The 26633-nt window shown below is 48.6% G+C and overlaps 1 long non-coding RNA gene across 1 annotated transcript in view; it reads right to left on the bottom strand.

Moving 5' to 3' along the window:
- LOC110355665 (uncharacterized) overlaps window positions 1–26633 on the bottom strand; it is a 52702-nt gene that overhangs the window by 7220 nt on the left and 18849 nt on the right. Inside the window, exons 2-7 of the long non-coding RNA XR_010475610.1 lie at window positions 22642–22700; window positions 10667–20013; window positions 7309–8492; window positions 3522–3547; window positions 2078–2305; window positions 1800–1958 (exon numbers count right to left, since the gene is read on the bottom strand). This is a non-coding gene — a long non-coding RNA (uncharacterized LOC110355665). The remainder of the gene's footprint in view (window positions 1–1799; window positions 1959–2077; window positions 2306–3521; window positions 3548–7308; window positions 8493–10666; window positions 20014–22641; window positions 22701–26633) is intronic.

Below are 26633 nucleotides of genomic sequence, written 5' to 3'. Positions count from 1 at the left end.
GCTCAAAGGAATGAAGAGGGAGAGGGAGAGTGTGCACAAAAATATATCATTCTGTCTTTTTCTACTCCTCTTTGCTCTTTACTTTTTTTTTTTTTTTTTTTGTAATTTGTTGACTTGAAAGCAGAAGGGCCATGTGGCCACCAGGAACAAGGCTTCATTAGAGAGGTGGAGAGTGGGAAGATGACCTGCTGAGAGATCTTCCCTCCCCACTGGCTGTGCGTCAGCAAGAAGCCTGTGTGATGCCTCTGTGGCTGTTTCCCCATGTCCTCATCCAGGGCATAGTGTTTGTCTCCATTCGCCAAGCTGCAAAGGCATCGTGGGACTGATGTCCAGGCAGTTTTGAGTCAGCAGTGGAGCTCAGTGCTGCTGCAGTTGGATCCACATGGGATCACTAGGATCTCCTAGGGCACTGCAGGTCTCACAGGTGCTCTCAGGGTGACTGTCCATCTCCATGCCAACTGCCTCCCCTTCCTGCTGCCCACAAGACATCTTCCCGTTCTCATCAGTGAGGAAATGGACAACTCTGCTCAGCAAGCTTTACCCTAACAGACTGTGAGCGCATTTACACCCTGACACAAGGAACAGGCGTACATCCTCCCTCCTAAACAGAAACAAAACCCAGGCCTTCACTCAGAACATTTTAGCGGAGGACAGACCATAAAATTGCCACAGAGAGCAGAACTGCTTCAATGCTGTAGCTGACAGAAGTTCCTACGCACACAGACACTTTTTCTGCTAATGTAAACACAGAAAAGGACCTTTACCTCAACGTGTCCCAGCAGACACAGGCCCACACAGCCTTACAAAAGCACGACTGTCAATAATGTCCCAAAACACTGGATGAATTAAATGAGCAAAGCTGAACTCAGTGATCTGAACCTAATTCCAAGCCACAATTTTGCTGCTCAGAGCCTGGAGGTGTACACACTTGTGCTTTTTACTCAGATCACCCAGTCTTGTATTAGTCCCATCACTGACGTGGCAGATGCAAAAGCGCTGCTACTTTGATAACGTGTCCAGATACCTGGTTGCTTCTCCACAAACCTGACCTAAACAATTTCTTTTAGTGCCTTTCTCTTCTCAGCGGTAACAGACATCAGGAAAATCCACCCAAGCAAACAGAAGAAGAAAGAAAATGAATGCAGGTGCACATCAATAAGGAATGAGGGTGCTATGGTGGAGCCTGCAATCAGTCCCATGGGCTGTGTTGTCATCACAGCGTTTACTCCCACACCATCCTCCCCTGAGGCACAGCAGATCACCTTCCCCTACTCCACTTGTGGAGGGAGCTTTTGCAAATTTAATACAAAAACCCAAATCAAAAAGAGAGTTAAAGCTTTTGAATTGACCATGAAATGGACACAGTGGTAGCTGCTGCTGCTCCTACAGTGGCTGCTGAATCACAGCCCCTCACTTATTTATAGGGCTCCCCAGGGTGCTTGCAGCCAAGCTGATGACAAATGCCAATGAACATCTACTCTCACCTCCACAAGGTGTTTTTATCCTGGCTGTAAGGGAGATGCAGAGCAACCAAATAACACACCATCAGCTGCTCCAAATGGAGTAGGGGAGGCAGGCAGAGCACCCAGGACACTTGACTGACCAGCCAGTGCTTGCAGCATCATCTGAGCATTGTTCTCAGCAAATACACAGGCTCCAGTCTCTCACCCTACAAGATGTAGCTCATGTCCGTTACTAAGCCTCACAGTTTCTGATGCTATCTTCACTCTGATGAAGGGCAGAGCTCTTATGACCATAGAAAAGACAACACTGACATAAAAATAGAGCAGAGGACTTACCTGAGTTCAGAACCAAGCAGGGAAACATCCCAGGGATGGAGGCCAAGATGCTGATGCTTGAGCAGAAGGAGCAGGAGTAGATATTGAGAGCCAAAGAACAGCCAAAGTTGTCCCCTTTTTGCTGGAGGCTATTGCACATGGGCCAGGCAGTGAAGACTTCTGAGGGCAAGAGAGGAGGAAATTTAGACTTAATCTAGCCTTGGTGCTAAGGGAAAGCATGAACATGAAGGGAGAGGTAGGAACACCTTCCAGGGACAGGAAAGGCGAGCTGTACCAACCTGCTGCCCAAAAAAGCTTTCCTCCCAGATGATCTCCAGCTGGGCTGTGCTCCAGAAGGAAGAGGCCATTTCCCTTGCTGTAGTGCCAGGAAACTCTTTCTGGATGCATCCACAAACTCTGGTGCTGTGCAGCTGGCAAAAGTAGGAGTCAGCTGGCAGGATCACTATTCTCAGTGATTATTTGGAGGCCACAGAGACCACAGCTTGCCTTGTAGATGTCACTGGGACCTGGCAATCAAGGAAAAACTTCTTATTTATAAACTGGGACAGATGACAATTGCTGAGCTATAGCCTATATGGGAGCTCCTGCCTTCTTTGTTGAGCAGAATGACTCTTAAAATGACACAAGAGGCTGCAGAACCTTTCCACAGAGCTTGCTCGCTGGGAAAAGGCCACCCAGGCAGGGTGTGCAGAGCTCCAGCTCTCAGTCACAACCAGACCAAGGCTGGGACTCTCTTCAATAGGCTTCCTGGTGTCAACTGATATTGTGATGCTGTGGCTGTTTATTTAATCAAGTCACCACTCATATATTAAATCTGAAGTGGCTGTTTGGACTAGATATGTTTTCTGTCAAAACTTTCACATGGGCTGAAAAAGCAATGGGTTTTACAGGGAGCACCCATGAATTTGTTCCAGTGCAATTCCAGATGAACCCAAGAAGCCACTGAGCTGCTCTATGAGGGAAGCTTGGATCCTGCAGAGTTGTCTCCAGGACGAAAATCATTGAGGTGTTATTTAAGGTTGAGCTCACAGGGAGGTCAACAAGACTACTGATAAAGTCTCTCCCCTGACTCTTCAGTTTCATGACTTTTGTAAGTATACAGTTCCAGATTGCCTTTGCAGCCCAGAAAGCCAAATGTATCCTGGGCTGCATCAAAAGAAGTGTGACCAGGAGATCAAGGGAGGTGATTCTGCCCCTCTGGTGAGACCCCACCTACAGTGCTGCATCCAGCTCTGGGGCCTCCAACATAAGAGAGACACAGACCTGTTGGAAAGGGGCCAGAAGAGGCCACAAAGATGATTAGAGAGCTGGAGCACCTTTCATATGAGGACAGGCTGAGAAAGTTGGGATTGTTCAGCCTGGAAAAGGCTCCAAGAAGACCTTACAGCAGCCTTCCAGTACCTAAAGAGGACCTACAAGGAGCTGTGGATGCCCCATCCCTGGAGGTGTTCACAGACAGGTTGGACGGGGCTTTGAGCAACCTGGTCTGGTGGGAGGTGTCCCTGCCCATGGCAGAGGGTGATCTTTAAGGTCCCTTCCAACCCAAAGCGTTCTATGATTCCATTATTTAGATGGAATTAGCTGTTGGTATAAAACGTTGTTGAAGCAGGAGCTGGAGTCAGGCAGAAAGGTCATCTATGTTTTGTTTGCTTTGTTTCAGCTTTCTTTGGCCAAACCTGTGGCTGATCTGAAAGGACTAGAGGCAGCAGCAGTCCCACATACCTGGCTGAGATTGACTTGAAATGCAACTGTAGAGCAGTGGAGAGAAAAAAGAGAGGCAAGTGTTAGGAAGAGGAGATATGAGGTGCAGAAGACCCCTTGCTCAACAAACAAGTCCCACTTTAACTCCACTAGCACAGAAAACAGTAACAGCAGTAGCTCATCATCTGAAGACTGTGACATGAAATTTTTCTTTTTTCCTTGCTTTCACAGCAATTTTGCACTATGTTTGATAGCTGATGTGCATATCCAAATTCATGCAGCCCTACCATCCCTCTCTCTCTGCCTACTCGCACTCACCCACGCTTCTTCCATGTATGACTCAGGATAAAAAGGGATTTAGAAAGATGCAGGGAACGTTTACAAGCCACCTACCATTTCACCCTCAGCCTGAATGGCCACATTAGCACCTCCAGTTTGCATTTAGAGGCCAGATGGGTGAGCATTCAGGATGAATGCCAGGGCCAGGCATTTCTTCTGTCCCCAGCTCAGACAGGCACAGAGCAAAGCAAAGCTGGACAAGGTCTGCCTCAGTTGGCTTACTGTTGGCTGATTTGCTTTAAGACAAGATTTCTGGCTCAATGTCTTGTACATAGACTACATCGCAACATCCATCCAAGAGTGGTCACTGCAGCAGACCCAGGAGGCCTCCTGAATCTGGTCCCACCATGAAGCAGTAGCTTGGTCACCCTTGGCAGTGTAGGAAAGTGGGAGACATACAGCTCTGCCACACTTGACAGAGAGACGTAGCCTGTCCCATTCAGGAGCACCAGTAAAATCACCACTGTGTAAATAAATGTCTGTGGCTTTTTTGGGGCTGGCTGAGTGAGGTGTGAAGACTTGAATCTGAGAACTCCCCAGCAAAATACCCACAGCACAGGGGCACTGGGGCAGGTTCCACCAGCAAAAAACGAGCAGTAAAAATTCCCCCAGCAGCAGCTGTCAAGGACCGACAAGGGACGAGCTAACCAGATTTGGATGACAAACTAAAGCCAGTCTCTCCGTGTAACGCGGCTGTTGATCAGCCATTTAGGGGAGCACGTCACCACTAACATCATCCTGTTTCCATGGAGACCAGATTAACAGAGCAGCCGAGAGAAGCTGCACTCGTAATTTCTCCCAGAGAAAAGAGCTTGCTGATACAAGAAACCTTTGAACATCTTTAATCCAAACTCAGGGTTCTCATTTCCATGTTCTCTCTAATCCTGCTGGAGGTTACTAGCTCCTTTTAACCCTGAGGCCAGCACAATAGCATCAAGCAGTGCAGTTACCCACAGCCTCTGCTGTCCCTTACTAAAATTAAATCTGCCCTCTCTCTCTGTGAAAGTTTGGCTGTCCTAAAAATAACACTTAAACACCTCAGTCCATCATGTGCACGTGGCCTGCAAAATGATGTCTGCATTGGCACATTCAGCCTACTTTCTGGTGGTGGAACTAGACATTGAGGACAGAAATGAAGGCACTACCTCCATCAACAAAAAGATCCAGCTCCTGCCGTCTGTGTTGCATGAAACACCTTTTACTGACTTGCATCCCCTGAACATTTGCCTTTCATGTGTAGCATCCTGAATAACAACAGATCCTATGAGAGCACCAGATGGTTTGCCCAGTGAAACAGTACACTGTAGTTGCACAGTTTTACCTAAGGACTTGCTGACAATGACTTCCACAAAACTGTGTTTGACCACTATCACTTCGAAGAAGTTCCCTGCAATATCTATAGCCTAATTTACACTGTGGGTGTCTTGATATTCTGTCCATTCCATGAAGAAGGTGAAGAGAATAGTACACCCTGCTGGAAACAGCCACATGGCAGCTGACAATCTACCTATAACTTCTCTGCCTGGACCTCCCCGCCTTGTCTTGTCTCTGGGAGGCTTTGTGGGCCTCAGGCCAAGGCAAAGTCTAGGGGATCAGAGTACAAAGCAGTTTCCAGCCTAGTGGTAAGAAGTCTAAACCCTTGATGAGAGGTCAGTGTTGGAATAGCAAGGGCTCCTGGATTTCAGGTGTGGGATTTCAGCCTACATGGGTCTGAAAATCCTCCTTTCTGAGCCCTAACCTTCCCCAGAGAAACCTCCAGATTCCAAATTTAATACTAGTTTGGGAGACAGGAAGGCAGTTGCCATGTTCTCTACTTCTAGCAGCCCTGCAAATTCAGCTACAGAAGAAAGAGGTCTGCTTTCTTTCCAGATCTTTTTGGTTCGGTTTGTCATTTTCCTGATGGAAAATACCTCCGAATGCTTCAAGAGTTCTTCCCACCCTCCCAGCCCATCCAAGGCACACAGCCACATTTTCAAACCATCAGGCAAGGTGTCTGCCACACAGCTTTTGCTGGGTTTTGTTTGGTTGGTTTTGGTTTTGTTTGTTTGTTTTCCAATGAGATTCATGCTGATTAAGCCTCATCTACTGCTCTAAAACTCCAGGCAGGTGGGATGGTGCACACAGCCCTTTGTGCTTTCCATTGAGAGAGGGATACAGTGAGCACTGCAGATGTGGCTCATACACTGCTCCAGCTGTGCCGAGTCAGAGCCGTGTAGAACAGCTTTGACTGCTGAGCTGAACAAGACATAAAAGGCTCTGCCACCTTCCTGTTGCTTCCAGAATTTAGAAGGAATTTGACAACTTGCTTTCTCTTTACCCCAAAGTCTTGTGAGGAGGCTACCAACAAAGTTTGGCAGTGCCAGAAGGACAAAAAAGAAGGGAGTGTCACCAGAAAAGTTCCGTTTAATCTCAATTTCATTCCTGCTCCCCATGCCAGAGGAGCTGATTATGTTCTGCACACCTGGAGGCGTAGGTACAGGTTTGCAGAGCCTTGTCCCAGAGGACTGGAGCTTGTAATTCAGCTGCACCGCAAGGTCTAACCCCAGCCAGCCCTCTGGCGCTCCCCTGGGATCCTGCATGTGCTGAGGCTTCTCTTGGCACTCAGTACACATGCAAGCCCAAAGCTTCCCAAAAGCACAGCTCTAACACAGGCACAGGTGCCTCTGGAAAGGGCCAGGCCTCAGCACATCTGTGTCCTACAGCTGGGGGCAATGAAGGGTTGGTTTTCTCTACAGGCTCTGAAAGAACACCTCTGAAGCACCAGACTACTTCCGATCAGTATATCTGATTTCAGATGAGAGCTCTGCTGAGGGATAGAACTGGCATGTGGGATAAGAGGAAGCAAAATTAAATGCAGGATATTTTGCAACAGTGTTTACTAGAACCACTTCCATGGTCCTCCTTAGACTGATGGGTCCCTGCAGTCTAGTTCATGGCTGTGCATGGTGGCTGGAGTTCAGCAGGAGCAAGGGGTAAGTTAAAGCAGACTTCTGCAAAGGCTGTGTTTATAGCACCTGTACTACACGTGATTTGTTTGTTTTGTCTGGCCAGATGATGGGCCTGTGGACCCTGCATCCTATCCACAGCCACTCTGGGCCAGACAACAAAGACTATTTAATCTGAACATGGCCCCACACTCCTCCATCTCACCCCTCTAGCTGTTCCCTCTGAAAGCATGATGGCCAGAACGAAAGATAAAACTGCAGAATACTATTACTAACATCATTTGTGTGCAAACAGGCTGTACTGTCGCCACCAAGACCATGTCTAGAGGCCCAGATACCATAATCAAAGACTTCCAGGAGGGATGATCTGCAGCCTACTATCTGCTGGGGCCAGCACAGCCCTGGGTCTGCCCCTCAATCTGTCACCTGGGGCTGTCAGGGGAGCGTGGGTGAGAGGAGGGGGTAGGGGAGGACCTGGCCTGAGCATCCCATATCAGTAAAGGGGATAGCAACTTCCTTCCTACCTGCAGCTTTCTGCACCTCGGTTGTCCTCACAGTGCAGAAGCAGCACAGACGGGACGGGAGACGTGTTGGAGGTGCTGGCGGTGGTGGAGCACCTCGGGAGTTTCCTCCCACGTGTGGGCTGGATGCCGGGGGACATCGAGCAGGGACCGGCTTTGCTGACTCGGCCTGAGCTGTCGGGCACGATGTGTCTTCAGCGGGGTCTGTCATGCTCCGCCGCTGCGGCTTGTTTTTGCCGGCGGGCAAGAGCTCAGCAACGGACAGGCAACCAGAGGGAGGAAAGCGGGGAGAAGAGGGGGCAGATGAGATAAATAGGTAGCGTGAGGATAATAAAGGAGGACAGCTGGCCTAGAAAACTCAAAAGATAAATCAGCAAGAAAAAGAAAAAATGAAGTTAATTCTAAAGTGCAAGGTTCCTGCTGAGCCCACAGGAGAGAGGCACCACGTAGCACCAGCTCCCTCCTTGCTGCTGAGGGTACCGGTGGCCAGCACCCAACCACGGCTGGCAGCTGCCACAGCCCTGCACGTCAGTGGGGTTTATAGCCAAGGGAAAGCAAGTGGCTGCACGGCTTTCCCCACATGCAGGGGACCAGCTCTGCAGGACAGGGGTGGCTGTTCAAACTGCGATGCACCAGGCTTGCAGTGCAGACTCATCAACGCCAGCCATACCAAGGCTCCGCATGCCCACAGGACACAAACAGGGATGAAGAGGACCAGCAAGGACTTGTCTTGGTGTATGTACTCCCGTCCTTATGTTGTCATTAGCTGAAACCCTCAGCCCCACCAAAGGAGCTGTGCAAGAGTCTTTGTGCTGCCTTAGTGTGCTGCTAAACCCCACGGAGCGCTGGGGAGGCCAGAGATGAGGTCTTGCCACCCTCTCCTGTGGGCTAACGAGTCTTCACGAAGCACTGAAGCAATACACCAGCAGTCACTGAAGCAACAGAGTCTGAAGGATTTTTATCATTCAGGACCTCTGATGCACCACAGCGCAAGGGGCAGGAACGCTGTAAACCTCTTCAGTAGCAAAGAAACTGTGCAGTGCTCCCTACTGACCTGAGCAGGAGGTCCATGGCCAGGGCAGAGGGATGAACCAGCGTCTCTCAGTTCAGCGTTTTTCCCATGCAAATGAGGTGGGCACAGAAACATACAGCCCTGGTGTTTTCACAGATGGCATCAGCAACCTAAGCTGTTTTCCAAGGTTGCAAACAAAGATGGAGGGGAAGTTAGAGCAGGAGGAAACACGGAACCAGCCTGTGCTTTCCAGGCTGACAGAAAAAACAGGGGGGCAACTCATAAAGAAAACAGAGCAGAGCTTTAATTTCCTTCCAGCCGCCCTATCCACAAGCCTCTCTCCCAGCATAGCAAAGGCAGCTCACACTTAATCCTCCCCACAGATATTCACACCCCTCCCTTCAGAGCCTGGAGCCCAACTTGGAGAAGTGAAAACAGCCGCTACAAAGTCAAAGATAAGTGGCAGCTTCCCATTTAACCAGCTCTAATTGCCAGCTGAGCAGATGGTTAATCTCTGAGAAACGTGCTGTGATACGGGTGTTGCTGAGTCCCTATAATTGCTTAAGAACAGCTATTGAGGATGCCGGGAATCAGCCAATTATTCTCCCTAGTTTCTTTTTCCTTCCCATCCCAACTCCCCCCCCCCCCCCCCCCAGTTTTATGAATTAGCAAAGAGCTGCACATTTTTTTTTTTCTATTTTTTCTTTTTTTCCAAAAAGCAGCCAGTGCAGGATCTCTCAGCAGTTCAATAGGGATTAAGAGATTATATCTGTGCTGGTTAATCCTGTGTGGGCAGGCAGGAGAAAATGAGGGGGCACTAGTGGGGATCCCACTGTCCTCTGGGCTCGCCATGGGGAGGGGGAGGTCAATGTAAAACCCTTTGGTGTCATTGTTTCGGAAGCGAAGGGGAGGGAAGGCTGCAGTCACAGGTGACGCCTTGAACAGAATTCATCCCAGCAAGCCAGCGCTGTCCCTGAGTACAAATCACATCCAATTTCCAGCTCCTCAATGGCTCTATTGAGTAATAAATCAGCTCTACGTCCAAGCTGGCTGAAACACTCACGATTGCATAGTTATCTTATTCAGTGCTGAGAAGCTAAAGCCTCCTTGCCAAGGCCAGCAGGCTGGGGAGAGTCAACCATCCAAATCCCTTCAGAGCTCAGCAGTAAAAAATAAAATTTTTAAAAAAGCCAAAAAACACAAGACAGAAAGCAAGTCCCTGAACTGCAAATCACCTGTACATCTCCATTTGTTCAGCTATTTTTCTCCACTCTGGAAGAGATGATGCAATGGACCAAGTATTCAGCCCCCTGCAAACAGCCAGGCCTCTGTCTAATGCAATGCTGATCTACATGTACAGGTAACAGGGCTCAGGCCCCAGCCCTTGCTTGTCTTTGGAGCTATTTAAAGTCTGGTTTCCTCCATAGACACTTCATGACCATCCCTTGGATGCCACTCTTTAAGTCCCAGCATAGCAGCACTTCTTCGTGCTGACCACACAGGCAGGAGTCTTCAAAGCCACCAAAAGGACTGAGGGACTCAAAGTCTCTTAATTTTAATGCAATCTTCTGTAAACAGTTCCAAGAAGTTTGGATCCAGTCACATTATAGATACAGCAGTACTAAAGCACCTCTTGACCTCCTGCAGCAGGCCCACTCTGCCTGGGCCACCTCTGGGTAGGGATGGGACACCCAGGTGGTTTTGGTCTCCTTTTTGTGCTCTGCACCACCAGCACATATCCTAACCCAGCTGCAAGCCACAGCAACCACAGCATCTCTGCTTCCATCACCTTACATCTGTAAGTGGCTCTCACAGTCCATCCTTCCTATTATTATTCCAGCCTTTGAAGACACCAGATAGAATCAGTATTATGACAGCTCCTGCACTGGGGTAGTGTTGTAAACCTCTTAGTGTCCCCTCTCAGCTGGGATAAGACTGGGGAGCTAACACTGACCCCAAAACACAAATCCACCCTATCTCACTCACAGCAAGCTGGAAATCTCCCTGTGGGCTGAACCAACAGAAGATGCAGGATGTCAGCAAGGGAAAAAACAGAGAAGAACAGGAGAAAAGATGACTTAAAATCCCACAGCTCACCTTCAGTTTGATGAATGCCAACCACAGCGTTGAAGAAGAAGAGTCACAGATCACTAAGACAGATCTAGACTAATAGTTTATTGAGTTCTAATCAGTTTAATTTAGGCATGTAAAATATTTAGTAAGTTCAGATGGACTGGTAATCAATACTCGACTCTTTAATACACAAAGTTAGTATGGGATACAAAGACTGTCGTTTAAGCTTACCATACATATATTAAATGTTACGTGCATGCAATAAATGTCACTTACCAACACAGTGGTGTCTGGTGCCAGATGAGGCATCTCTCAGCCTCAAGGGGTCACCTTGCGAGGGTCCCTGCTCGAGGGGAGATCACCGCTGTGCAGCAGCTGCTGTGGAGGGAGAGCTCAGTGGACGCTGATGGCTGCAGATATTTATAGTGTGAAGTGGATGATCTTTAGTCAGATCTTCTGCTGTGTTAATGCCATTTCAGCTACTTATCAGCCCAGTCTCCAGCCAAATGGATTTTTTGGGGGGAATTGGTGCTGAGTTCTGACTGAGAGCCTCGCACAATAGGATTAGGTCAGGCCTACTTGCTGAGCTTCCACCTGGACCGAAGCTCAGTTAGTTCAAACAGGAGTGCATCCATCACACCCTAGACCTAAAGCCATATCACAGCAAAAGAGGAAGACTCATTCAATAGCATACCCAATCTCTAGCAGCATCAAAACATGCCCTATGGACACTGTCAGACCCTTTAGGCAGTGATGGGGTCAGGTCCCCTCAGCCAGGGCTGGGCTCTGCTCTTACCCATCAGCCACCCCCATGGCAGGGGCTTTGGGGAGTGCAGCTACTCCAGGGATGGATCTGTGAGTGACCAGGGCTCCTGGACAGCCACAAGCACATCTCCATCCTGCCTTTCGTCTGTATGCAGCATCAAGGGATGGACCATGAACACAACACCAAGTGACAGACTTCCTACAGGAGGATTTTGTGCTTACCCAGCAAGGCTTCTGTTTGTGCTGGGAAAGCAACAGTCCTGGGGCTTCCTAGAAGCTTTCTGTGGACAGGAGAGCAAGCAGGGGAACAGGAGAGCAAAGGTGTAGAGGGCTCCCATCACAAATAAAGGGTTGTCTTTAACCACAGCACACCTCTAATCTCTAAACTCTGCACACTCTCCCTGGCAGCCCTCTCCTCCCCCTCCATGCCTCTGGTACCCACAAACCCTCCAGGGCTGCTCACTTCCATACAGGCTGATGCAAGAGCTACAATCAGCCCTTATATAGCAACTTCTCCACCTGAAAAGACTCAGGGACAACTTCCTTGCCACAGCCAGCCAAAAATTACTTGACGGGGGAGAAGGCAGGACAAGAAAATCGTAGCAGCCTGTCTAATGCAACCCACTTACCCAAAAGCTGGATTGTTTCTTTCTGCTGAGCTCTGCATAGAGATAAAGGTTACCCAACCTGTTTTCTTGCTTCCTCTCCAGGGAGGTGGCAGGATGAGGCTCAGAGAGACCAGGACAGCCTCAGACTTGTTCTACCCTCTCACAGCACCGGCAAGCCGAGGGGAACCCAGCGCCATGCCAAGGGTGTGCCCAGGGGGACATCAGTGTTCATACTGCTTTTGCAGCCCCCTCCCCAGCTGGGGAAGAGTCAGGATGAACCAGCCAGAGGCACACACTTGCCCTCCCTCCCCTCCAAAGTCACACACCCTGGGCAGCAGGGTCTGCTCTTTAATCCATCCACAGCACTACTTTTTAGTTATTTTCATGCTAATACAAGGACTAAGCACTCTTGCAGGTGAAGGTCCCAGCCCTGTTGGTTACCTGTGCAATAGCCCCAAGAAATCTTCCACCTGACAGCTCCCTCCACCTCCAGAGGAGCCAAGTCCTGCACCAAGGACTTGCTCAGGTTGACACAGGAGCAGAGCATTCTGCCTAGGATGAAAAGACCACAGCACTTGGATTCTGTCCAAACGTGAAGCTGAGCCCAGCAGTAGTGGCCTAGATCTTGTCCTTGCCTTACCTCATTCCTGTCCTCATGCTGTCCTGCTGCTGCCCCCCACCCCAGAGGCAGCTGCATCTTAGCACCATTGCCCCTGGGCAAGGAGGAGAGCTGTGCTGGACCACAGCCACGCTCCCCAGAGCTCTCCCTACTGTCCTGCTGCCTCATCTTGCCACGCAGTTATCCATAAGGAAGAGCACTAGACATTACACTTGGCTGACACTGGGGAGATCCACTGAACCTTTTCACAGCTGCTCCTCGTGCAGAAGCGTTTGCATGGGGCAGTGTTAAGGCAGGACACCATATGTTCCAGCGCAGGGAACAATGAGCCATGTGTGGCCATTAGCATCGCTGTGATGAACCATTGTCATGACCGGCGGCATGAATACTCTCGGTGAGTTTGGGGGGCACCGGGGGAGCACAGATTTTCACAGCAGATAAACCCGAATGAACAGAGAAACAAGTTCCCGTGATGCAGGAGATTTGCAGAGTTACAACAGCCATGTCTGGCCTTGCAAGGAAGGAAACAGTCCATTGCAAGCAAGACCATAGAGCAATACCTGGGGCAGAAAGCAGAATAACCAGGAATGCTGAGAAAGCACATCTTCCTGCTGGGCTTGGGAGCAGGGGAATGAGCAAACACTTCCATGGAGGAGGAGGAATAAAGGTGTGGGGTAGAGCCATGGGGCAGACCAGGCTCGCTGGGGTCTGCAAATCTGCCCACGTGCTGCAGCCTCCCCTGTTGCAGAGAAAGCAAAAAAACCATGCAGCTAAAACACATCCACTGCAGCAGCCAGAATCCCTTGCAGAGGAGAAAACAAAGCACAGAGAAATACAAATCCTAGGAGTCGCTTCTCCAGGGCAGGGCTGCCCGTAGGAGTGAGAAGGAAACTTCAAAACTCAACATTGGCCCCTGCACCTCACAAGTCAGTTCCCACAAGGAATCTCTATTGTCTAATATTGGCTTGAGTGCACGCTACAGCTTTCCCCACCACGTCAGAGGAAGCTTTGCCATGGGAACTGCTGCAGAGCCACCTTATATTAGAAGTTACTATAGCTCTGCCAAGAAGCCTGCCCCGCGCTTTCTATTTTTAGCTGCAGGCAGACCTATTCATATCAGCCACTGCTGAAACTCAGGTCCTCACGAACAGATTTGGTGCAATAATTCAGGGCCATGAAGTCAGGTTCTCGGATTTGAGCACAGCTCACCAAGATAAATAATAAACGTGTGAGCCGAGTGCTCACAAGCCCGGGGGCGACGCACTGGGGGGTTGGGAGAGCAGGAGCGCGCTTCGCTAAAGGCACTTTCATCACACACATTTATTCGACAGGATCACACCACTATTTACGTGCAGAGCGAGGCACGGGGCTGAATGTGATTTACCAGCTCAGGGCCATAAACTGCAAGGGAAGCAAGAGAAATGGGATGAGAGGGAGGAAGGGTCCTGGGGGAAGCGTAAAACAGCTTCGCAAGACTCCAAACTGGTGGTTGTTTTCCTGCTTGTTAATTATTTTGTCTTAAAATGCTTTTAGAAGGGAAGCGCTTCATTTGTGTTTAACACAGGACAAGTAAAAAAGATGTCTCCTTTTACAGCTAGTCCTTGTAAAGGTAAGGAGAGTGAATCTCAAAGGTCTACAACGACTCAGACTTATTTGTGTAAACCAATGCAGGGAGAAGGTACATACATTTAGTGATGGAGTTCCCAATCAGCCAGACCTTGTTCTAATGATGCTTTATCATGTTTTGTCCTTTCACATGCATGATGGCACTTGCCAAGTCTACACAGGTAACTGGTGGTTTGAAAAATAAAGAAGCCCTCAGCAGTGAGACTACACACCACCTTCCCAAGAGCACTGACATAGCCCACCATCAACATCCCCGTGCCAACCGAGGGGCTGCAGAGCCCCCAACCAAGGGAAATTGTGGCACCCACACCCCGCCAGGGAGAAGCAAAGCACCCCCTGCAAACTGCCCCACTTTCTTCATCCGTAATGGCCTCTTCTGCACCTCCTACCCAACCTGCGTGGGGCAGATTTCACTCTCTGAGCCCCCATGGGGAGGGAGTAAATCACTGCAGGCTCCTCAGAGCTCTCCTCTGCACCCCAGCAGAAGTGCTCCATTAAACAGCACAGGACCGAAGACCTTCCAGGGCAGACACCTTAAATCAAGAAGCTCCAAGGTGTGAAGCTACCTACATTCGTAACATCCTGAGTTCACAGTTAACCTCCTGGAGCAATCAACAGGTCCAAAAAGCCTCTGCAGAGCCAGGAGGCTCCAGCTTGGGTGCGAAGCTGGGCTCCTGCTCTGGAGCAAAAGAGACAGGGCCGGTGAAGGGGAGACAGTAATGCTGGACCCTGCTATTTACAGTGGTGATTTCTCTTTTGGTGCTTTGCAGCTGGTTACAAAATGTTGGTTACCAGCTGTGCTGGGTCAGCTGAGATAGGGTTAATTTCCACAGGTGGCTGGGGAGGGGGTGACCCAAACCCACTCAAAAGAATGTTCAATATCATATAAGGTTGTGTTCAGTTTTTAAACTGTGTGGCTGGTCAGGAGGGAGGCTTTTTATTTAATCTCACTGCCAGAGAGCAGGTCAGTCCGTGACGCTCTCAGTTCTCTCTAGACCACGCAGTTCGGTACTATTGTGCTTTGGGTAGAGCTGCTGTCCGGATGGGGAGGTTTGGGCACAGGTTGCAGTCAGGAGTTCAGCATTACTGCTTAGAAGAACAGTTTGCTCCGAAAGGGCATCTTGCACACTGGGATTTCCACGCAGTGAGAAATTGCGCTGTGTATCCCTTGCTTTGTATATTCTATCTTTTTTTTTTTTTCATTTTTGTGGTTCCATTAAACTATTCTTATCCCAACCAATGAATTCTGCCTTTCATTTCCTGATTCTCCTCCTCATCCCACTATGTTCTAGTTGCTGGCCAGGGGGTGGCTGGGGCTAAACTATGACACCAGCATTTCTCTTTCTCTTCCCTAATGTCTTTCCAAGTGACAAACCAGAACGTGTGAGTAACCCCATGAGCCCCTAACTATAGCTCTGTACTTCAGGGAATTTAATTAAGAAATCTTTTGTCTGAGTTGATTCAGATTTTGTAGAAAATATTACCTGGAGCTCTGCTAGCTATTTTGAACCCGATACAGGCTGTCTTTATGGCTATACGTTATGGAAGCTAAACTCAACGTTGACAAAGGAAACCTGAGCAGATGCTCACCGCACAGAGAGCATCCTCCTGCAGTGGGAAGTCCAGCTGACAGGCATTTGTGTGGTCAGTACCTGTGGATTTAATCCCACCAGTTTCCACATGGAAGAAACACTGCACAGAACATCTAACTGGAATTCATCCTACCTGGCTGCACTGCTGACTCGCTGCTGTCTGTAGCGAGCAAGAAGCCTGAGGCTCTTCTGCTACGGGGTCCTGCAGTGTTAGCAGAGCAGATGGGAAAAATGGACATACGCCGCTTCTCTCATCCACACGTTTTCCAGGAGGAACAGTGACAAATTATTGGACAAAAGGAGTACAAAACAACAAAGAGTGTGAACACATTAAGCGCTTTCCCATCCCCAGCTTATGCTTCAGCTGCTACCTTGAGACTGGCATAGAAACCAACGTGCCGTTTGCTTCACGCAGCTCCTGGGACCTCCGTGGCACAGTTTCTGCTTGGGTAACTTAACTTCTGGAGGCATTAGGCAGAATAATTTCACCAGTTCCTAAGCAAAAGCCTGGAGGGGTCTTTGCAAAGCCAGTTCAGCACCACTGAAATATGGAGGAAATGTTTGTTTGAATCCTAGAGAGAAATGTAATGACTGCTTCGTAGTAAAGCACATTCAAATCAGGCCTGTTTTGGCTGATCAAGGCATAATCTCATCAGCACTCTCCAAGAAATACTTCTGATCCAGCAAGTGAGCTTAGCACCTCTGTGGAAGAGTTTTCATCAGCTGACAACACCCAGTTTGGGAAAAATTAGCTCGCAGCCTCATTTGGTACAGACTTTAAAAGCAAGTGCACTTTTGCATCGTTTTTCTCTTCTTTTTTCTCTTTTTTTTCTTTTTTTCCCCTCTTTTCTGGAAAGGCACTTGCAGTTTGATGGGCCCAACTCCACCGAGGAGCCATCTGGCTGAACATATCACCAAAGTTTGCTCTGCAAATGGAGGTGACTTTCTTATTCATTGACATGCTGGTGAAAATGGTGCTCTGCAGAAGTGCTCCTGTGAGCAGCATCCACACCTGTGTGCAGGTGCTGTGTCCCGACCCGGGTAGTTTGGAGTGAAATTAAAATGGGGAGGAGAAGATGTTGGCCATGGTGGCTGGGAAGCTGGAACAAGTCCCTAGAAAGACAATAAGTATGGATGCCCTGGGCCACTGAAGGCCACCAATACAATGTGGAGGGCAAAAACATAGAACAACCATTTTGGGTACAAGCACCCAGCGTCACTGGTGCCACCAGATCAGCAGCATAACAAGGAAAAAGTGAGAAATCCAAAGGAATCACGTACAGCTCACTGACAACTTGCAAAGCAGAGGAGAAGAGGAGAGAAGAAGAGAAGAGAAGAGAAATAACCAGTCCCTGGTGGGATATCTGTATGGATGTCCCCAGAAGGATGGAGCGGTTCCCCACAGAAAGAGGAGGCAGGAGGGATACCCCCCAGCCCATGCTGGGTGGAAAGTCAGGCTTTGGAAGTAATTAGCTGGTAATTTTTTGTATCTTACTGTTACCAGGCACATATCTGCAGTTCCTCCACACCGATGCTTCACTCAGGGGGGTCTGAGTGCTACTCACCCTGCCATAGAGATGGGAAAACAGAAGCAGAGAAGCAGCAATGGGTGAAAACAGCCAAGCGCATCCTGCAGCTGATGAAGCAGAGCATGGACTTGCAGGTTGTCTCCTGCAGCTTATTCCACTTCATACCTGTTCCTCTGCCCAGACAGGTGCCCACAAAGGTCCCCTCTTGGCCCATCTCTTGTTTCAAACCCAGGCTTTGCCACCTGCGCCAAGCAAGACAGTGCAGGGACAGGAGGGACAGCAGGCAGGTGTCTTGTTAGAAACCGCTCCTGCAACACCCAAACTTGCAAATACGCAACGTGGATTGCATTTTGGTAGGTGTCTGGGGATCTGATAGAATTAATTAAAAGAAAGGAAGACAGGACAAGTATGTGAAAGTTGCTTGTGAAGAGGAGTGGTCAGTGTTAGTGCACTGGTGTTTGTGCTGCTCTGGGGCAGAGCAGGTCTGTACTGGGGAACCTGGTTAGATGAAGGCATCATGCCAGCCGATGCCTTTGAACAAAGGGCTCCACCAAAGCAAACTCAGTGTGCAAGTTTGGGTGAAACTCAACAACCCAAAAACTCTGGTCCCCTCCAGACAAGGGATTCTTCTGCTTTCTGCCCCAGGCTGATCCCAAGCAAGCTCCAACATCTACCACCGAGCAGTGAGGAAGAAGGATTTGGTCCCCTGCTTTCACCTCCTCTCCAGTTACCAGTGGCTGCATCGTGTCACAGCCACCTGACATTTTGGAGTCCGCAGCGCAGAAGTGCGGCTGTTATCGAGTAGAGAAATCAGATCCAGCTCCAAGGACAGCAAAGCACTTGATTTCCCTTTGGTAAATCTTAACTAGCTTCGCCCGACATTTAGGGAGATGAGCTACTTGATCTGCGTGGGATTTTTTCATCTTTGGCACCAACAACCCTCTGATACTGTCTGTGCTTTTTTTTATTATTATTCTAACCAGAGCATGAAGTTGTTTCTCATATCAAAAACTCCCAGTCAATCTGATTTTTAGAAAACATAGCGTGTCTGGGGAGAAACCTGCAAAATATAGAACACGTTCCCCATTTGCATCCGAATGTTGAAAAAACCCATCACTTCTCTATGATACATCATATAAGCACTACACCCACCATGAAATATTCATGGCCATTTATTATGATGTTTTTTTATTATCCTCGTAAAACTTTCCAGCGATCAGTGTCTCTATCTGCTCAGCCTCCAGCCTGGATGGGGGCTTTTGTCTCTCCTTCAGTGCTGACATTGAATTGATGAATTAATCCACATCTCCTGTCAGGATAAGCACAATCTCAATGCCCTTCCTAGCATGAGGTGGGGACTGTGCTCCCAGGGCTCAGTCTGTCCACAGCTGCTTCCCTCCCTGTAGCACCAACAGAGCACAATCTAGGAACAGGAGGATGACCATAACACACCCCACCTGCATTACGTTGCTAGAAAGGAATGAAATTCAAACCAAGATTGACTTCCTGAGCACAGTGTGACAGCACAGGGAGCAGAGGAATTAAATAGTGTTGCTACTCCTGCATGGCTGGGAGGACAGTGGAAAATGCTGCTGGTCTCACCGTCCAGTGCATCCTCCATGCAGCATTAAAAAAGAGAAGGAAAATGCTCTGTGAGGATAGCTCCTGAAGGTTTTATGGCAACTGCCAGATTAATTTTATTCTAATCTGCTAAATGCTTTTCAAATGGGTACCTCTCCGTTTCCTCCTTGGCACCCTGCAAGGTCTGGTATGGGAAGAACAGCCCTGAATCGTCTCTGCAACCATCAAACTGCCATCCTGGCAACGAAGCGGAGGCAAGGACTGAACCCAGAGGGAGGGTGTGAGAAAGACAGAGATGGTTTCTGGAACAGATGCAGTTTCTGATTCAGAGCAGTTCTTTATAGCAGGACACTTTGTAAGAGTGCCATTCTACAAACCTTTTATTATTGCGAGACCTGCCTTTTACGTATGGAGGGGAGTAAAAAAAGATCTATGAGGACAGTGAGAGCTCTCCTTTCACAGAGACTGCAAAGCTGAATCCGGTGGAGTGACCTTGATACAACCTCTTCCTTCAAACACACAGCAAACGGTTCTGCATTGAATAAACTGCTGCAAGAGGATTCGGGCTCCTCGGTTGCCAATGCACTGGCACTGCTTTTCCCCAGAGCACAGTGTCTTCCAAAAGCAAACTGCATCAGCCTGGGAAAAATAAATAAATCTACTTTTCACATCATTTAATCTTCTGATAACAGTAATGAACTCTGTCGAAGGCATTACTGGGAATTAATGACTGTCTGCCTCCTGACTCACCAGCTCTTCCCAGGCTATCATAAATTCCTGAGAACTGTTGTAAACCACACATCAACCAGTGAGCTGAAAACAAAGCAATTGTCCAAAACCCTGGGACAAATATACAACATACCAGTCGCACCTGGAAGCCAGGGAACTGAGATGAGCTCCCAGATAGATGTGCTCCCTGGGTACAGGCAGCGGGAGCTGCTTCCCAAGGCTCTGCGCAGGATCCCACCCGCAGTTCTGAAAGCAGCACACATCACCCTTGGGGAACGGTTCCTCTGGATAATTAAACACACATTGCGTGCTGTACCTTTAACCTTTTTTATGGCTAACTCTCCAGTCTCAGGATGCTCTGGTCTGAGAGATTAAAGAGCCTCTCAGAAGCTTCCCCTGGATGTCGGCACTTCCAGACCATTATCACATCACCTCTAGCCTACTCTTAATAAACTAAGATGCTTCATTACTGAAACAGCGCTTTGCAGCCCATACCTGTTTGGCAGTTAGAATCCAGGGTACATCACACACTCGAGGCCTTTTGGACTTTCTTCCTTTCAGATCACAGAACTCTCTGCGGGGAGAAGGGTTAATAAAATTGACAGATCTACACACTTCTTTAAATATCTAGATTTCCTGCTCTCCCACTTGCAAATGTAAATTTGTATGTAACTAGCTCCAGTAATTAGGGTTAATGACTAAAGAGCATTTGGAGATTGTGCAGTTCATGAAGTTCTCCATCAGAAAAGGCAGATTAGATTTGCTGCTCTTTTCGAAAAATACAAATATCTGTCATCAACTGCGCACTGAACATGTCTATCTGGGCTTCTTGTGTCTAGAAATTTAACTCAATTAACACATTACTTTGTTATCATTTAGTAAGTACAGGCAATGTGCGGATTTTAATGAATCAGGGCATTCAGCTTGCAGAACCAATAGAGGCATGACAGAGAGTGGAATATGTTTTAATTTGGAGAAAATATAGCTGCTACGTCAAACCAAAAGGCTGAGCAGTTCCACTCCAGCCCATAGCTGCACTCATTTACTGTTGGGTCTCACTTTTGCTGGAGTCATACATCCAAACTATTTAGGTTCCAAGGACAATCACTGCGCAGTATAGCCCGGTGCAGAAGAGAGGCTCATCTCATTATGAATTATCCCCAGGCAGAATGAGTGCAACACTCCAGGGGCTTTGGGAAGATGAACCCTGAAAAATAATCCCGCAGTAGAAATGTGTCCTTCTTCCCCCGGCAGGTGCCAGCCCTGTCCTTGGACCCCTCAGGGCCAAGCTGGGCACTCAGGGCATCCTGGACCAGCTAGGTCATGGATGCTGCAGAGGCATCTTTGTAGCCGTAGCTGTGTCCCTCTAGCTCTTTAATTAAGACAGCTTGGGCTTCTCAGCTTCTCAAGCAGTGGGGTGTGAAAGCAGCACCTCATAAAAATGTCCCAGTCCAAATAACACTTCTAAATCAACTTCTCAGGATGCAGCTGCAGCAAGCCACGTGGAGAGGCCATGGCAGCAAGGGGAAGGTTTTACTGGCTTTTAATTATGAGGTTTGGCACAACGCTTTGCAGCTGATTCTCTGGAAAACAGCAAGGAGGAGCACTCCAGAACTGCACCACCTCCACCAGCTCCAGCAGCAGCTCCCCACCGCTCCCACACCTTCCCACACATGGGAGCAGACACTGCAACAACTGCATCCTACTCCTATCTCATTTCTCCAAAGACCCCCAAACCAATAGTTTCGGCTCTTTCTCTTCAGCAGACCTCTGGTATTTTTGTGGTGGTGACACATGTACAATTAATTGAAGCTTCCTGACATACCAGCTGCTCCCAGGTTCCTTGTCACATCCCTTTGAGAAAGGTCCCACAGCTCAGGAGACCATAGACTAAAAACTGCTGAAGGGAATGAGTCCCTAGATGGGGAATCTCATGATTAAGGGCTCTCTAACCTGCTGAATCCCTGCCTGCAGTGTCAAAGGCAGCAGCTGGAGGACTTGATATGTTCAGAAAGACATGGTTACTTGTGAGAGCCATTAGCCTCTGCAACAATTTACCCAATACATGACAGATTCTCTGTGCCTGGAAGTATACACATCTCAGCAGAGATCCTTTGGAAAGATAAGCTTCTGTTTGGCCAGGGTGGATGGGCTTGATATAGGAACAGCCCATTTTATGCAAGAAGACATGAACAGAATGGTCTTTTGAGCTGGAAAATCTCTGAAATCTATGAAACTATTAATAGAAAGTGAGAAATTTCTGGTGGGTTTGACAGCTAGATGACAAATCTGTATTAAATTCCACAGGATCCAGAGAAACTACTCAGCCTCCTTTTCTGATATCCTCCAAGGGCTTTCCCAGTGGGAGATTTTAGTTTTCAATTTTTTAGCTTTAGAATGATTTTCCAAACTGGAAAACTTCTCCAGCTCCCCCCCTCTTCCATCCCTCTGCTCCTCCATCCTCTCCTCTGTCTCGGGGCGTATGTACCAAGCTGTGTGTGGGTGAACCCCTGGGAGAAGCGGCACCAGGGAACCATCCCACATGGATGATGAACAGAGAGCAGCTGGGCAGAGGGAAGAGAGACCCAATTTTGCACTTTCCCACCCCAGAGCAATTTCAGAGCCTGGGTATAATCTCCCTTGCAGACCGTGGAGAAGCACAAGGAGCTGCCCACATTCTGCTGCTCCCAGAATAGTTTGGTTTATCAGTGTTTCCCTATCAGTATTTCCCTTTTAACTCTGCTGTGAAGCTTTATCCTCCAAAATTTAGCAGGGCACAGCAGCTCCCAGTATCTGTTGTTGAGGGAATGTTTCGGATGCTGTCTCGCTGCCTGCTATCTCATCTACCTTGAACAAAGCAAGCAGTTGTGAGGCTATTACATGATGCAGGTTGTTAAGAATTAATAACTGCTTCCAAGACCAATCATTTCAGCCAAGACTGCTGTGTTATTTTATATGTATGTTTTGAAAAAGATGGCAGATAACTGAAAATGCAGCATTACTCCAAATCATTCACCATCTTCAGTAAGCTTTCACCTCACCAAAACATAAAATCCTCATTTAGGCATTTTGCATCCTCCTTCCTACCCTTCCTTTGCCATGCTTCCTTAGTAGGGAAACTCTTCAGGGAAGCTTGACTTATAAGTTTGTACAGCACCAAGATAAAACACAAAATGCATAACGGGAATGAGAATAACAATACCTTATTTGCTTGCAAGAAGATTTCACTCATGTGAGATCGCATCTGCTCCTTAGCAAGATCTGGAAGGAAAAAAAACCAACACCAGCACTATATGAGCGGGTATAAACATAAACATAATAGCACTAACAATGAGAGTAAACCTCAAGTGTGGCAAGACTGATAGGGCTGTGAAGGGACAAACGGAATACAAATAAGGGAGAAATATGCCCATGACTGACTAAGCAAAGGAAACTATGGAGCAAAAACTCTGAGAGACTCTTCAGAGGTTAGAGGATGTGCAACAGGGTCTGTTGGGGGGTCAGGAATCAAGAGGGAAAAGTCTACTCTGTTGATATTTCTTCAATGGAAAGCGTCAATTGAAAATGGAAGAAATTAATGAAAAGGTGGTAAGGCCCACCAATAATAGTAAAAAAAAATTATATATATTTAGGTTGTGAGAAGTAGCAGCAGAGAGTCTCTGAATTCTGGTGGGACTTCCTGACAGGCATGACAACAGTACCCTGCACTGGGAAAATCTGCTCTCTTATGAGGCTGCCAGTCCTTCGGAAAGCAGAGGTTAATGAAAAAGATGTTTCAGGTTTTCTGCACATTTTTGTCATTTAAATGTGTGCTAGGGTTTACATTTTCCCATAAATCCCAAATGAAATAAGTAAAATAGCCACCACTTGGAGGATTCAATGCAGAAGTCCCCATTTTAATTCGTCTTTATAACATGAAGTTTGTATAAACCTGTTGAAAGCCTGGGAAAGATACATAAGCAGCAGCCACTGCTGGAACTACTGGAAGATGAGTAATTTGCAGAAGGATCCTAGACTTGTTTCTATTTTGAACATCCCTTTTGAAGATGACACTCTTCCTTCTCACAAAGGGCTTGTCCTTATGGTCACCCTCTGTGCACAGTTCAGTGTGCAGGATGGCAGGGATGAAAAGGGAAAGGAGGCATTAGACAGAAATGGAAACTGGAAAAGGGTCCCTGTGACACAGAGCTGGATTTCAAAATCATGTCACCAACGAAGATGCAGCCTCACATGTGAGGATCAGAAAGGTCTGGACTGGTCTCCAAGCAGAGCAGCAGGGTTCAAGTTTCTCGGGTGGGTCTCATCACCCCCTGAGAGACCCCTCAGTACCTACCACTGTCAGTTCCCAGCCATTCTCACGATGCTCCCAAGCACCCTGTCATAGCTCCAGCGCCTCTGGAAAAGATGAGGCTTGCTAGTCCCACTTGCAGGTTGTAACTGAGTACATATAGGTGGCTGTGTCGCATCTCCAAGACACACATAAAGAGCAAATACCACAGAGCTGCTGTCTACCTGTCTGCCGCAGAACAGTTCCATCAGCCGGCTCCAAGACCCTCCCACTCCCACTGCAATCCTTGAAGCTGCCCACCCTGGGAACCCAACACCACCGAGGTGATTTACAGATGCTTTTTTTCCCCAGAGCCATGCTTTGCATGAGCCCCAGGTATTGCAGCATTAAATCAGTTTGCAAAGGCACCATAAGCAGGACCTGAAAGAGACGTGACAGCAGAAAAAAAGAGCCAGTTAGTGCTGGGAGCCTGGACCCCGTGTCCAGATGCCAGAAAGCTCTGCAGCACCCGCTGACCACTGCAGCTCTGCCTGCCTGGGGACAGCAACCCCTCCAAGCCCTGGGTGATGCACAGTCAGAATATAAAGATTACCAAAGTGTAATACGTACACACAGACAGTGCCAGCAACTCCAGTGGGTCTATAAGGATGGAGCTGGAACGCCAGGATTCAGGGTTCATCCTTAGAAGGGCTGATCCCTTCATTCACCTTTCTGTAAAATTGCTTCCTGCAATCTCTGCACTGCCAGACAACATGCATTCTGTGGACACTGTCCTCTGCCAGCTGTGACACCTGATGTTTGATAATGCATAGAGTGTGTCACCCAGCCAGGGAAAAGGCTGTGTCATGCTTTAACAGCTGTACTTTTCTCCCTACCTTTTATGACACCCTAATGTATTGCAAGAGACCGAGCCCTGTAGGTTTTGCCTCTGTTTCTACCTAGGACCAAGGAAAAAGTCCTTGGTGCTCTTTCTTGTGAGAGGACATGCAGTTTCTCAGCTACTGGAACTACTTATATCAAAACATGGCTAGGGAAGAAGAGTCCTATCCTAGGGCAGCTTCCCCAGAGACCCCAGACCAAGCCCACCGCCCTGGTGGCACAGATAAAGCTGCAGCCTGATGTCTTACTCCAAAGCTCACGTTGTTCAGTCTGCTTTAGCAGTTCAGGGTACCTTTGCATCCCATCAGCTAGAGAAGCACACAGATGACGTGTTACCCCAGGGCACTGCAGCGCTTTGCACTCCCTGGTCCAGCCCTTGCAAGTGCTGCTTCTCCCGAGCATCCCTCTGGCACAACTCCAACCCAGTCAGGACTGCCGGGAGCCTGGCAGCGAGCAGCCCCTCAGAGCACACTGAGCCCCAGTGCCAGCAGGAGTCACACTCTGTCCCACCACACTCTGTCCCACCCTCTGCATCAAAGGCTTTGTCTTTTTATTGGCCTCTTTGATGCGCAGCCTGAGCCTGTGTGCACTCGGTATGATCGGGTAGCCAAATTAGTTATGATCAACACCCACCTTGCCCCACTGAGAGAAATGATGCTCAGAGACATCCCTGTGTTCACATGATCAAACGTTTCTGAGATAACCATCATTCAGATAAACCCCTTTGCTTTGTAAGAGAGAGGTGCTGCTCCCACAGGCTGAGTACCAGCAGCTGGAGCCACAGTCCCACATGTGCACAACCCGATCATCACAGCTCAGGATGGGAAGAGCCATGAAAGATGCCAAGGGATGGAGGAAGATCTGCTCGGGAAGAGAGTTGTACGGGCAGGAGGGCAGCCCAGGAAGGAGCCTGCTGTAGCAAAGTCGATGGAAAAGGGACTGTGCAGCTTGCAAATGGGGGCAACTTTGTGCACTGCTGAGCTGCAGGTGTCATGGGCTCACTGGAAATGTGGGAGTGAGCAAGTGGTCCACAGGGGACACCTGGGCACATCAGCTGAAACACAGCTTCAGTGGCTGCTAAAATCACCCACTAACACTTCCACATGTCTTGAGGAATCTCATGGAGCAGCTCAAGGTATGATAAGCTTAGCGAGAGGACCTCCTGCCATAAGAAGACCCTCCGGCACTGCAGATCACCCCAAGGTTTCCTTGGCTTTCTCCTGCTGCCTTCTCTGTGCACTCACCACCCAGAGGGTCGACCTGTCACTCCCCATCTCCTGTCCCTCCCCAATGCTCTGCAGATGACAAACAGTGGAGCTGTGAGGCAGAAGCTTGTCTGGCCTACTAGCAAAGCCAGCAGTGCCGCCCTCTGGAAACCCTGCCTGCCTTCTGCAGGAGATGTGTTTTGTCAGTGCACTGACACCAAGCAGCATGGTTAGAGTTTCTTCCCCTTATTCCATGAGATCTGTTCCTGCCCCAAGGAAGAGGAGAAAGGAGAGATGAACACCAAGACAGAAGTACAGAAGCAAGGAAAGCACTTGCACACACAGCTCCCGGAGAGACTGTCATGCTCGGACTGCAGCTAAGATACTGGTTTGTCTCTTGTTGACACACTGTCCCCTCTTGCCACTTTCTTTCCTGGCCTTGGCAGTCCCTGTGAGATGCTCAGGGCCCAGACATGCCTTTCCCAGGTCCTAATTGATACAAGCACCCTGGCTCTTCCCTGGAAAAGCTGAGCTAGTCAAACAAACCCTGGCCATGCTTCTGGCTTCTCCCACAAAGAAACTGGCTGATATTCACAGAGCAGTTCTCAGGCAGCAAACCTTTTTTCCCCTCCTCTTTTCCACTTGTGTCATCTTCTCTTGGTTCTTAGCTGGTACTGAGCACAACCAAGAGCCTGCAGGCGGGGCCAGGCTGCAGCTGAGACACATCAACACAGCCTCACTGACTCAGAGCCGCCAAGCATCTGATAGGAATCCTCCCACACCAACAATGCATACCTGGCAACTACTGGCACTGCAGAAGGG

The sequence above is a fragment of the Columba livia genome, chromosome 12 (assembly GCF_036013475.1).
Source record: "Columba livia isolate bColLiv1 breed racing homer chromosome 12, bColLiv1.pat.W.v2, whole genome shotgun sequence".
Taxonomy (NCBI): Eukaryota; Metazoa; Chordata; class Aves; order Columbiformes; family Columbidae; genus Columba; species Columba livia.
This window is presented reverse-complemented; position numbering and strand designations above follow the sequence as displayed.